The sequence below is a fragment of the Struthio camelus genome, chromosome 15, assembly GCF_040807025.1.
Source record: "Struthio camelus isolate bStrCam1 chromosome 15, bStrCam1.hap1, whole genome shotgun sequence".
NCBI lineage: Eukaryota > Metazoa > Chordata > Aves > Struthioniformes > Struthionidae > Struthio > Struthio camelus.
Genome location: NC_090956.1, coordinates 12,222,022 through 12,236,034, shown reverse-complemented (window position 1 = coordinate 12,236,034; position 14,013 = coordinate 12,222,022). Strand labels below are relative to the sequence as shown.

General features: G+C 37.3%; 1 protein-coding gene and 1 long non-coding RNA gene across 5 annotated transcripts in view; one reads left to right on the top strand and one right to left on the bottom strand.

Annotated features, from left to right (window-relative positions):
* Window positions 1–14,013, bottom strand: part of SHISA9 (shisa family member 9) — a 216,872-nt gene that overhangs the window by 53,607 nt on the left and 149,252 nt on the right. The window lies entirely within an intron of this gene.
* LOC138061042 (uncharacterized) overlaps window positions 1–14,013 on the top strand; it is a 79,591-nt gene that overhangs the window by 12,438 nt on the left and 53,140 nt on the right. The window contains exon 2 of the long non-coding RNA XR_011134642.1: window positions 3,720–3,906. This is a non-coding gene — a long non-coding RNA (uncharacterized lncRNA). The remainder of the gene's footprint in view (window positions 1–3,719; window positions 3,907–14,013) is intronic.

Here is a 14,013-nt window from a genome sequence, read left to right as displayed (position 1 = left end):
CCCTGTTCTGTCTCTGCACTGTATCACAAAAACATTATTGTAACACAGACAACTTGCTCGTCTAATCACCATCACAAAAAGGATCTGAGATGAGTGGGATGGCACTTCATCCAGTAAGAAAATGTTTCTGTTTAATGGAAGTGACAGTCTACAGTGTAAATGCCTGTCATCAAACACAGTCTTGTGCCTTCCTCTGTCCTAACAACTGTAGGAGTTAGTCCCATACTGTACTCTGCTTCTCCATGGTGCTGCTGCATGCAGGTGCCTTTTAGCATACTAGTCTCTAGTGCCATATATTTTCTGTTCATTTCCTCTTTTTCCCCCTTTAATTTTCTATCTACGTTCTTCAGACAGTTAACTGTATGAATGTCAGAAACAGAGATATTTATTTCAATAATTATTTTAGGTGGTATAAAAAGTAAAAGAAAGAAAATAAGTAGTGATGTGGTCAGTCAAAGGTACGGGGCTCTATGGCCATCTGAGGCCAGCAAGGAAAGAGTACACGATGTCCCTGTAAAAGGATCGTTTTCTTACTGAATATGCTACTGCCACTTCATGTTTTAATCTATGGGAAAGGATTTATAGATAACAGTCTTATGCCCGTGAGCCCTTCTGAACTCTGTGTGACAGGGTACAACTGAGGAAAGAGACAACTGGTACTGCTTCTTTGTATATCTCTTGTGTTCAAGAGCTGACCACCAGAGCTTGCCATTTTTTTTCTAGATGAAGACTCTGATGCTGTGAGATGCTGCATTGTCTATGGTCTCAGTGATTTAGGAGATGGGGCCTTCATCATTTTTCATGTTTGGGCTCCTCAATTCTGGTTAGACTCCAAGCGTGTAGGAGCAGAGTTCTGTGAAATCAGCTGGCTGTTTTACTGCCATCTGAGGAGGGTGGGAGTAGGATATCACTGGCCTTGTGACTAAACTGGCTAGAAGCCTCTCTGTTGTGTTTCTCACATTCCTTGTGTTCAGCGTTCACAGTCTAGTAATTTTTTCTGCCCTCTTACATGTAAAAATACTACAGTCTGAGCTTGTTTTTCTGTGTGGACTTCTATTATGTGATACCACTTGTCCTTTTATGAAAGTTATTTTTGTGTCCTCTGAAGGTTTGCTTTTCCTTCATGCTATGCTCTCACTCCCACCCACATTTCTGGCTTTCTTCATCTTCTTTTGCCTCAAGTAGCAGAGTTGAGAAATTAATAAAACCCACTAGTTATACACAATTTGAGCACTGCAAATATCCTTGGCTGTGCAAATTAAGAAGGGATAAATTCAGCAGATTTTACTTACATGACAAAATCTTTTTGCTAAGAAGTTCCTTACACTTTCTCATAAGGTGTCAGTTGTTTCATAAATCAAACAATTCTGTACGTTCTCAGAGAAATAAAGAGTCTGCTAAGATGTACCAGCTCAGGTTCTTTATTCTGCCTGTTTTTTTCTTAATGAAAATATTTTTCTTCCAATAATAAATACAATCCTTTTTTACTTAAAAATGGGAATGTACCTGTCATTATAATCTTTGGTATTTCTCCTAAATGTTTATATGCATTGCTTAAGTTTTTTGTTGTTTTATTTTACCATCATGATCACTGACCACCAATGAGTGTAGAATTTTATGCAATCTGAATACATTAAAAAATGGCTTACTGGAGGCATTTCTCTGGATAATCTATTAGCTATCCCAATATACCAAGGGCTGAGAATGAAAACGTTAGAGGATAAAAATTCTAAAAAAAAAAACCCAATTACTGACTCTTTCTTTTATATTTGTTATATACTATTGTATGTAAGCAGTAACTTAGTGGTCCACAACCTATATAGCACGTAAGGAGCAGTTTGCCTGCAGGATTCCCTCACGCTGACCATGGCATAGGCAATTAAAGAATTAGGTTTATGGCAGCAATAGAGTTAGAATTTGAAGAAAGTTGCCCAGCACTTTGCCTTTCAGTCAGCAAAGTTTGGGACAATTTCACTAGCGGGGAGGTACTATCATCCAGCTAACATGGGGTTTGAGAAATATTTTACCAAAATATGTACCTCAGCTGTGCATATCCTAGTGGCATAGGCTATCCTGATATACCTGCCCAGGAGTGGAGAACAATGAGCTGTATACCTGTCTGGCATAATTTAGTTTATTCTTTTAGTCTTTCTAGAGATGAAAATATATTGGTACATTACAATGAAGCTGCAGTATCTGGTTACGGATCTGTTCTTGCCCAATCCGCATGCGCAAGTCTTACTAACATCAGTGCAGTTTTTCATTTGTTATTTTGTGTTAAGCAAACAAAAACTCAGAGAGAGAACTCTGAAGACCAGGGAAGAATTAGTGTTCTGTTCTCAAAGAAATAGCCATGATTTTTTATGTTTTAGAATATTTAAGAATAAAATTTACAGATTACTGAGTGAGATGCATGGGTTTTTGGGGGTTTTTTTTTGGTTGTTGTTTTTGCATAGAATTAGAGAAAATACAAACGAATGGCTCTTCAAAAGATTTTCTAGTTTATTCCATACTTCTCTCAGGGAGGACTAACTATACTCTTGATAGATGTTTGCCATGTTTCTAAAAAATCTCCAGTGGGGGGCCCCTCAGCCTTTCTACAAAATTTAGTTCAATTCTATTCAATAGAATTAAATAATTCTATTCTAATGGTATCCTCACAATTAGAAAACTTTTCCTAAAATCCAATTTAATTCTTCTTTAAGGCAGTTTAAATGAATTAGTACTCCTTTCTCTTAAGGATATGGAGTACAGATGATTACCATCCCTTCTACAGCAGTGTTTTAGTATTTTAACGTTGTTATTAAGGTTTTCCTTCAGTCTTCTTTGTACTAAATAATAGGAATTCTTTCAGTCTATTCATATGGAATGATTAGCAATCTCATAAATAACTTTCTGAACACATCTTTCTTAAGATCTGGTATCTCCTCTGTTTCTTATATCTTACAGGATCTGTACCTCTTTATGCATCCTAGCGTACCATTTATTTTTTGTCATGAGCATGATATTATTGATTCATTTCTGTCAGTGATCCCCTAAAGCCCTGAGATCCTTTTATGCTCAACTGCTCCCTATCTAGTCATTCTCATCCTGTCATCATTTTTTTGGATGATTATTCTTTTGCATAGAAAATTGTGTCTCTCTTAACTGAATTGCACCTTATTTTTTGACATTATTTTTCCAACTTTCTAAAATCTTTTGTATGCTAATTCTGTCCTCCAAGATACCTCAAACCCCAGCTGGGTGTTGTCCATAATAAATTTAAAATTCTGTTCCATCTTCCTCCTCATTAATGAAAATATTGCAAAATATTAGAGACAGAATAGGTCCCTGCAGAAGTCTGCTCAATATATCCTTCTATTTTGAAAAATATGAACTGTTGGTGACTATTCTCTGAATGCCATTTCTAGACAATTTTGCATCTACCTTCCAGAAACAGTTTCTGAAGTCTTGTTAAAATCAAGATTTATTACATCTATGGCTTTTCTCCTATCCAAAGGGTCTGTGATACTGTCATGGAAGGAAATTGCTTAGGTTTAGCTCCGTTTGTTCTTGACGTATCTACGCTAGTTGTTACTTGTGACCAAATTTTGACTAGGTGCTTTAAAAAGTTTGATGAATTATCTGTTTATTTCCATTCCTTCCTCTCTCCTGTCCCTTAATTCATGAATTAAGCTTAATTAACTGAATTGCAATTCTGTTCTTTCTCCTCTTTTAAGGCTTGACAGCGCACTAGTTCTTTGACATTCTTGCAGAACTTCATCCATCTTCGATGCGTACTTAAAGACAATTGCACGTAGAGGACTGAACCCCTTTGTCTACATATGCAGGATACTTTCTTCTGGACCATCAAGTATGAACGCAATTTACTTAAGTGCTCTTGAAATCTACCCTTTCTGTCCTCAGGTATGACCCCCTCCCTTTTCTGATACTAGTTTTGTAAGTTTCTGGAAACTATTGCAATTTTTAGTGAATACTGAGGCAGTGTCCTCTAAAAAGGATGATGTGAGTCTTTGAATCTTTAATCATCAATTTGTACTAATTAAAACTCTTTTCAAAATGAACTGTTTTGGCGTCCTATACATGGTTCCCTTTTAGTTGATCAACACCAAGTCTTATATAAACAAACATTTATTTGAGCCACAACAATTTTGATTGGACCTTTTATGTAAAATGGTAGTTTAACATTTAGCTGATTAGTTAGGATGTGTTCTGCATAGTTCTTTCAGTAATTACTAGATTGAAATTATTTCCTATATATATATAGTGCTATTATATCCAAATATATGCACAAGAGTTTCGGGAGGAAAAAACCCAAAATTTAGGTAAGAAAGAGGATCAGACAAATAGCTTCTTTTGAAAAGGAAAATGCTATCGGGGAAAGAAAGGATATGTTCTTTCCTTCTCTCTTATTTTTAGCCCATCTCATTTGCTTTAGGTCTCTGAAATGAAACTTGAAGTATCGTAAGACAAGCAAAGTAGACTAACTATACAATATAAGCATAAATACAAAGTTGGTAAGTGTCCAGCTCATTTTCTCTAGAGTAAATCACTTCTAAGCACACAGGCTAGGAAATAGGTTATCATGGCACCTTGCAGATAAACAGTCTGACTAAAATTGTGTCCTATTTACAGAGCTTCTCAGCAGAAAGAAAACATATTTTACAAACTGTGATTTGAGAAGAGGCATATATTATCAATTTACAAGGTTCACTGGTCTTTTTAGTCACTGCGTTGTTACCAATGTGTTGCAGATGCTTAGGTTATTATGCTTGCTATGTACTTCACACTGGTCACAAACCCGTTACTTCTGTTTGTAACTTTCTCAGTAGTCACAAATGTTTCTTAGTGTAGCTATTGATGACATTTTAGCCAGCGGTGAAATAACTCTGTTTCACATTTAGGCACTAGAGACAAGAAGAAAGAGAAAATGGAAAAATAGGTTTTAAAAAATATTTTACTTTTTGCACTTAAAATTATGAATTTCAGTTCCTCAAAAAATGGGAAGAGAATATACATTTGCTTTTTTTAGTGGAAAATAAGAACACTTTTTGGAAATGTCATTAAGCTATTTATTAGGTATCAAGGTCTTTAGTTTTAAATTGCAATTCTGGAAGAAAATGAATGTCATGTTACTAGATGCCATTTAATTTTAGCATTTTAAATTATCTTAAGGATCATTGAAAAATATCCTAGATCACTTTGTACCTCCTCCCATCATTTGATCCTCTCTTCTGGTGATATACATAGAATGCTGTTGCAAGCAGTACAAAGTGGATATGAGTGTGGAGAAAAGGGGGGAAAGAGAAAGTCTTTCCATAATTAGGACCTAATCTGCAGGAACATTATATTTCCTTTAAACATTTCAGTAATATTCACATTTTATTTTGAACCTTTAGGCTTAAAAGGCAACCGTCTCAATCCTCATGTTTTAAGACCCTCTTCTTGTACAATTTCTGTGATCAATAAGGTCTGTACACATACACTAAAGTGCAACATAAAGATGACCTAGTTCTATTTTTGCATTTTTAATGGCCTTTTGTAGAGTGATAACTCCACTGCTATAAAGGGACAATGATGAACATGTGTTTCAATAAATGAGAAAATTCTTCTGCTTTAAAGCAGCAGACTTCAGTGGCTTTTAAAAGACTTCAGACACCTGAATAAAGTTTGAGATTATCCATCCTATTACAGCCTTTTCCCTAAAACGCAAGTATTTCCTTCTAAATAGGCTTTACTAAAAGTGACTATCACAAAAACTGCAGTAGACTAGTTAAAGGTCACTGGGGTCACAGCAGTAAAACCAGAGATTTTACTGAGATTAAGGCATAATGGTCTATTTTATCTAGTGGTCACAGGCATGCAGCTTAGTCAAGAATACTCTTCAACATATGCAGCTGACCTGAAGGGAAAGCTGAAAAAAAGCTCTACCCATCCAGTGATGGAAATCCAAATGGCTGGTTAGTCACATGAGAATGAAAATGTGAGCTTGTGAAAACCATTGTGCTATGTGCTGTAGATGTGCTAAACATACCTTTTAGCGTATGTGAATGTTAACACTGTTGTTGCCAATGCTGAAAGTACCACAGCTGGGACCTTTTGGTTGGATCAGTACCCTGAGAGAGCGTGCTCATGACCTGTCCACCATTCTCTCTCATCCTGCCATGACAGGAGTAAATGCTGGAACCCTGCAGTTGCTTCCACCACATGGCTGGGTGAGAAGACTGCCCTGCCAGAAAGCTGTGCCGTGGCAGCAGCTTTCTCTCAGAGCCTTTTCTTTTTTATTACTTATTTCTGCTCAATATTATCCTAAGTTATACCTTCCTCTGTGTATTCCTCCTCTCTATTACTTGTGAAAGTGCAGAGAGTGACCATTTGGCTGTGTGGCATCTTTAGCCACGTCTTCTCTTCAAGTTTATAAGCATCTGCTGCATTTCCCAGAATAATATCCTCCATGCAGGTGTCTGTACTGTCTCAGAGAAGCAGGACTAGGATATGGGTCTATATATATTTGGATCTATATATCTATTTGGAGAAATATCTCCAAGCTTACTCTTTGGTCTCCATCATATATCTGAAAAGCCAAGATAACTTGCAGTGAAACCATACTCCTCCTCTGCTCTGCCTCAGTGCCCAGACACATCTTTGGTGCTAGATGAGGCCACTGCCAGCCACTAGAGAAGTCCTAGAAGAAGCAGAGGATCTGTTTGACTCCAGTACAGCCATCTGCACCACCACTGAGACAGGTTTCCAGGCTCATGAGGAGCCACTATAGCTGGAAGCAAGTCTACAGTCTTTGCAGAAATGTGGCTCTAGCCAAAAGGGCAAGATTAGAGCAGGAACAGTGTCAGAAGTCCCCTCCTCCTTACCTTATCATGTCTTCATATGGAGATATGATTCTCCATAGCATATCTGTGTGACCTTTGCTCACCTGACTGCAGCACTGATTACAAGCACCAGCTCACCCAGACCCAGCACTCCGCATCCCTGAACGTGTTTGTAGAAAGGTATAGTCTTTATGTCCTGGCTGCCACCACTGGCTCAGCAGAAAAGGCAGACAGGAAAACTTCCAGGGCCATGTCCCTTGTTCCATCCTAAACCTTTTACCTTGTTCCTTTTCATGGCTGCCTTTAAGGAGGCTGTTACAGCAGGAGGTGAATATACTGTTGTCTCTAGATACACAAAGGTGGCTCTCCCTCCTCAGGAGGGGGGAAAATATTATACCAGAATTTTTTGGTTCTGAAGAAGAATGACAATACAGACCTCTCCTGAAGCTGTAAAGGCAGTGTACTTCCATTCACGTAACTATGTTCAGAATGGTCACACCAGGCACAGTTACTATCCACTTGCCTTTCGCCTTTCTTCTCGCTTTCACGTTGCTGGTTTGAGAAGACAAAGTTATATGGTACATGCCACCCCCTTATGGCATAACAACAAGAAAATGAGAGGAAGATGAGTATTCCCTTTCAATTGCTGCTAGGTCAATTTAAAATAAAAGGTATCCAGCTCTTATGATTATAATACGAATGTCCACAGAGTGAATATACAGCAAAGAAACTGGTCTCAATAAACTACTTACTGGTCAGTTTCTTTTATTGTTGGGAATTTTTTAAAAAAATTAGATTTATTTAATGAATTCTCTCATCTCCTATACAATTCCTTTCATGGCTTGTATTTGCTTACTATTATATTCATTCCTCTCGCTTACTCATTAGGAATTGATGCATTGTATAATTTGTAGGGTGAGGCAAAAGCGTGATCAGGTGGAGCTGACAGTGTGAAAACTAACTTATGCAATTGTTTGGGGTGATCTTTTGATCAGTGCTTAGGCTAGCCTTTACTTTTTTCCTAGTGAAATTAAAAATTGTCAACAATTAGCAAAATCAGGCAGATTTATAACATTGCTGGAGCTCTGTCTGAGTGTATTTTATGAAGACCTTAATGGAGTTAGACCAACTGAATAACAGTAGTTCAGCCTTCTCTAGTTCGTCATCACAGTTCCGTTTACAAGTACAGTGCTGATGGAATTAGATTTGCAGTACTCCTTATATCGTCAACACCACGCACAAGCATCAGTGCATTTGCACTCCTCAATGCCAGAATGCCCTAAGCTCTTGTGGAAGGACCATACCACCCTGAAAACATCTCATTCCCTTCATCTTTTCTGACCTTCCTGATGAGATCAGCTTCCCATTAGTTTCTCTTTCAGTGGTGTGTTTTATAATGTATTCACAGGAAAGTGACTGAGATCAACAACCCTTTTCACAGAAGCCACTGAATAAGAATTAGTTGTTACATTAGTTCTCAGCCCCTCACAATCAAATGTGGCTCATGCTTGAATTGATGCCTTGGAGGTAGTGTGGTGGTTATCCCGTCACAGGCTCCCTGAGCTCTAGTTCTGTCTTTCATTAAACCATAGGCACGTTACTTGAGTCTGGTATACAGCAGCTCTCTTTGGTATCTGTACCCACGTAGCACTGTCTTTCCTCAGTAAGGCAGTGTACTAATGACTGAGATTTCTGATTTAAGGATTTTACTTTGTTTATTTAGTAATAGCACAAATAAAAGATTGTTGTCCCCCAGTCCTTTGCCTTCCAGAAGGGTGAGTTGGATGAGTTCACTGATTGTGAGAAACCTTTCAAAACTGGGTCCTTTCCCTCTTGATAAATTGATACTCAAACAGGAATACAGGGTGCTTGGGTTTCAACATTTTGTAGCAGTGTAACTACAACAAATGTAACTTCTTCTAAGAAGCATGAATAGCTGATACAAAATGATGATTGGGAACTATGACAGTTTATTTAGCAGTGATACTAATTAACAGTCGTGTTGAACTCAAGTGCTTCTTTGGCATAGTAACAAAGCCCAGGACAGATTTTGAATGGCTGCCCAGCGCTGTGTGCCTAAAGTAAAATATGTGGCAGAAAGCAGGCTGAATAAGGGACACAATTTACGTCCCTGTATAATATAACCTTTTTTGTCATTTCTGTCTCCTTATTAGTAGGACTGTTTTCACCAGCTGATCCTTCACAATGCAATTCACCTTTGTACAGGTCTCAAAAATAGAATGCAGAGCTGAGAAGAAAAAAGTAAAATTGATGCTTCTTTTCTCAGACAATTCTAGTGATAACCTGTTACTCTGCATACATTATTTTTAATGAACTGCAGAATGTCCCTTTAGCTTTCTCAGAATGTCTTCCAAGAACGAAGCTTTATGGACTCCTGCCAGGCATACAGACACATGATTTGCATGCTGTCCCTTTCTTTTCTCGTTGGTAACAAAACTATTTCGGCATCAGCCTTCTTACATTTCCTTCAGTCAAATCTTACTCTAAAACTTACAGAAGCCAAAGCCTCAAGCTGCAGTGCCTTAGTGTCAAATCCAGTGAGGTGCTGAGTGCCCCATTTTTCTGTGGGCTTTCATTTATAAGAGCTTAAGAAGAACTTGAAGAACTCAGGTGAAAACCTGGGCACATCAGAATCGGTAGATGCTAGGCATGGAGTCAGATTTTCCTTCGAACAACTGTTAGCTGCCTGGAAGGCTTTTCTCCTGAGCAAGCAACTTCCTGCATAGCAGGCTGAGGCAAGGAGCTCTTTCAATATTACACAGATTGTTACAAAGGCTTTAACATACAATCCTATTATTATGTATTTATTTCTGGCGTGTTAAGAACTTCCAAGCAGAAAAAGACACAGTCCCTGCCCCAAGGGAAACCTGCTGGAGCTCTGCTATTTGGTTGCCTGTGCTCTTGTTCTGTGACCAAAGGCTATGCCCTTGAATTAATTGTGTCAAAACTATTGGTTCTCACAGCTTGTTACTGTAAATAATCTCTGTTTATAATAATGGATCATTACTCAAACTTCCCACAGAAATTCAATATGCTGTAGATGTGTTTTCCTTTGTCTTTATTATATTTTACCTCCAACTTTAATCAATACTACTTCAGGAAAATTCTCTCTCTATATATTTGCAGCTACAAATACTGTGGGTAATGATTCCTTTCTGGTATTATTAAAGATGAATCAAATAGCAATAATTTAATCTACCCTTCTATGTCTTAATTCTGGATTTTTAGATTATGTTCTAAACTTTTGTGTGGTGGTTCTATGACCTGATAAACAGCTGTCATGTTTCACTCAAGGGCAGCATGATTCTTGCTAATAGGTGTAGTGATCCCTGTATTGAACTGGTAAAGTAACCAACCTCTCTCGCTTTCCTTTCAAGGAGAAGAAAAGTAGACATTCAATTAAACAGTAGTAGTGGACTCAGGAATTTTAGCTTGATTCCTGACTACACCATGACTGTCTTGGGTAATCATAGTGAAGTTGCTGAAAGACTGTAAACAGGGCATCTAAATCCCTACTGGTATATTTTTTGGAAACCTAACATTTCGTACACTTCTGCCACTGTTTTTATATTTGCATGTGTAGAATTGTTATAATATTGCAGTATTTTTTCATCTTGAGTAATTCATCTGTATAGTCTTTACAGCAGCAAGTGTTTTCTAATGTACTGCACTGGCCTGTACTGGAATTACTGTATGGTTAGAAAACTAGGTGTTACCATGAGGCAACTTAGGCAAGTAGGAACGTTTCAGTTTCCAGTGGGAAGAAATGGTTTGTACAGCTTCGTTTCATCAAACAGTTGGGAAAAAAATGAAGTTGCACAAAACTTTATAAACAAATGAACAGCAATAATGTCTGCAAGACACTTGAGTTCTCTCATTCTGGTACAGCATACTTAATATTTATCCTACCGCATCCTGTGCAAACCACACAGTGTAATTTTGTAGCCAGCAACCCAGATGCCTATATTAGAACTTGGGCTCTTAGTGCACAAAAAACATATAGGCAAGGAGATCTCCATTTGGTGACAGCAGCAGGATCTTCTAGATTAGATTCAGCATGTGGGAGAATCACTTGTATCCACAAAGAACCACTAGTTATTTGTTTCATTCTCTAGTACTTAGATGAATTCATGTCAAAAAAAGAAAGAAAGAAAAAAGCTTTTAAACAGAAAAGCCTTTGCCTTTTGTTAAATATCAGTTGTGATTTAGGGTGAGCAACTGAATACAAAAAGTAAAGGACATATATACACAGAAACAGGGTTGGACATCAAAACAATTTTTCTTCTGAATACTCGCTCTGGCTTATATTGGGATTACCAATGCTAATGCTTATTAATGCTAAATCTTGCAGAAAATAGTAGAAAAAATACCAATTATATATTTATCAATTGCACATAGTTCATTGAATGTTACAGATATTTACATTGTAATAGCCATGTAGAGCGTGGAAACTATAAGTCTGTCCGGATGCATTCCATATTTTTATTATGGTATTATTTTTTAATGTTCACAGTGGCCAATAAACTTGGTTGTGTTTCCAAATGATATCAAAATTCTGTGATTTGCCTGCTGTCAGGATATAATGGAGAAAGGTGTATAACTTTGTGACTTTTATCCTATGGATAAACCACCAGAATACCTCCTCGGTATGTCAACAGATTGATTTCATTCACTGAAATAAACTGGAAATCTTTCTCTTTCAGACAGGAGACAGACCAAAAAAGCAGATAAATATGTTCTTAACTGCCAGTTATGAATCTGTTTGGCCTTGGCAGAACTGAAAAATGTAATAGGTTATTTCTAACTGTTCTCTCTGTAATTCAATAAGACGAGAATAAGAAATTTTCTATTATGTTTTATATTTTCTTTCCTCATGGGTGGATGAATACCCTTTGCTTAGCTATTCCTTTTCACAAAATAATAAAGGCACAAAGGGCATTTCTGTAATTTATTATACATGCATTGGTCCACTTGACTAGAGTTTGGTGAAAGAATCTGACCTTAATTACGATAAAGGGAATTCAAGAGGTGGGACAATTCTGTAGTTGTAGGGACTCTGTCTTGTAGATATGTATCTGTTTGTTTTAGAATATTAACTATTGTCACTCTCCTAGCAGGGTTTCCTTAGAGAATAGTACTTGCTCACGTTGATACTTGCATTTCCTGTTCTGCATTTCAACAAGGGCTTGAGAGATTTTGTTTGACTAAAGACAGTAGCCCAAAGCTGAGAAAGAGAAGTGAAATATACACCTATTTTTCAGAAGAATTCTTGCAAGTAAACTATGCATACTGTGCTTCAGGATGTTATAATATCAGTTTTTGATACGGAGTGAAGGAGAAAGCAGGTGCTGTGTTTTTTAACAAGCGAGTTATTCTGCTAGCAGCAAGGTTGCTTACTCTTTGTTCATTGCATACCAGTCTGCTCAAGGAATGATAGTGTTCAACCACGGATGCCATCCAGGACAACGCAAACAGTTGTTAAAAGAAAAAAAACCCACAATATTTAAATTTTAGGTTTGAACTGATAAAATCTCAGCTCTTGGCAGGAGTGCAATTGAGTTAGAAGGGCCCTCTGCCTGCGTGTTTCTCAGCAGGCATAGCTAATCCTGGGAGACACAGCACTATCATTTCTAAAACCCAGGCTCGCCTGTACAGAGGTAGATCAGGTATTGCACATTACCATATTATAACTTGTAAACATTTTACTCATGTGAAGCCCTAACCCTGCTGAAGGCAGGGACCAGGGCAGGATTTCACCCCTAGTATTTTATTTTCCATGTGGGACCTGACTGAGGAAAAGCAATTGAACACAGTGTATTAAACATCTCATGCCATGGGGTTATCCAGGCCCTTAAGTGTTTTACTGGATAAAGACCAAATCCATGATAGTAGATACTCCTCTTTTTCTGTAGTGGGGTTTGGAGAAAATCCCAGGTTTCAGCAATACTGCTCATAGGTATCACTTTTTTCAGGATTCAGCCCTTTCAGCCACACAAACTGATTATGCAGACTAATAGCAAAGATTTGCATGAGGGGCTGGGGAAAAGTCATGTTATATAATTGTTATAAACCCTCCCCTGAATATCTTTGGTTGATACCTGAATATCTTTGGTTGATACCTATTTCTAGGTAGAATTCAATTATGCAGTATCAGAGCCAGTATCAACAGCGCAAAATGATTTAGATGCACATAGCCAGAAGTAACAGTACACATTAATAATCTGAATCATTATCTTGGTTCTGTTATTGTGATTGTTTCCCAAAACAGAATTAAGAGAGAGATGTGCTGAACCTCTGAAGGTTCTGCAAATTACACTGAATTAGCAGCAGTTATAGGTGAACCAGGCAACCACCCACTCCTACATTTGTAACTGTGTAATACTAAACATGTTTAAAAGTGTTGATATATTGTAGCCAGTAATTGTGTCTGTGCCTGGCTCCTAGAAAATCTCAATTTTGACAGTGTAATGGATTTTACGTGAGAGCAGCACTATTAGGACAAGACAGGGTTGAAGGCTATGGATGTTGATGTCAGTTTTTCACTTTGTCCACTGTGGTTGCTCCAAAGACAGTGCTGATTCTCTAGGTTTCTTATCTTTAATTATAATATGGGAAGAATGATACAATATAAAGTGATTTGAAATAAATTACGGACACTTTGCTTTTAGGAATAAACCCTGATATATTTACTGTAATAAACTCATAGGAGTTTTGACCATTAAAAAAAAAAAAAAAAGTGAGTTTTGAACCTTGGTTAAACTATAAAGTAGGTGTATTCAAGTTGCCTGTCCCAGTGGCTTATCTACTATGCTAGAATATGATCCCACTAGGCTTACATATAGGAAATCCTTAAAATTTTAGTTTTAGTGGAATAAAGCTGTAAATACCATATGACTCCCCTGTTGTAGTAGCTACACATAGACACAATTTAAAAAACATAAATAGCCTGTAAAGATTAAGGTAAAATATATGATTCCTTGGGAAGGCTAGTACCTCGTCAAAGTCAATTGAATCCTGGATTCAGAGTATGATTTCCTTAATAATAGAAAAAGCTAGAGGTTGTAATAAAATGTAATAATTCTGAGAAAGTATAAAGAAATATTGTTTATGATTTGTTAAATTCTGAATTCACTTTTATTTTCCAGAAAAAGCACCTGAGCTAAAG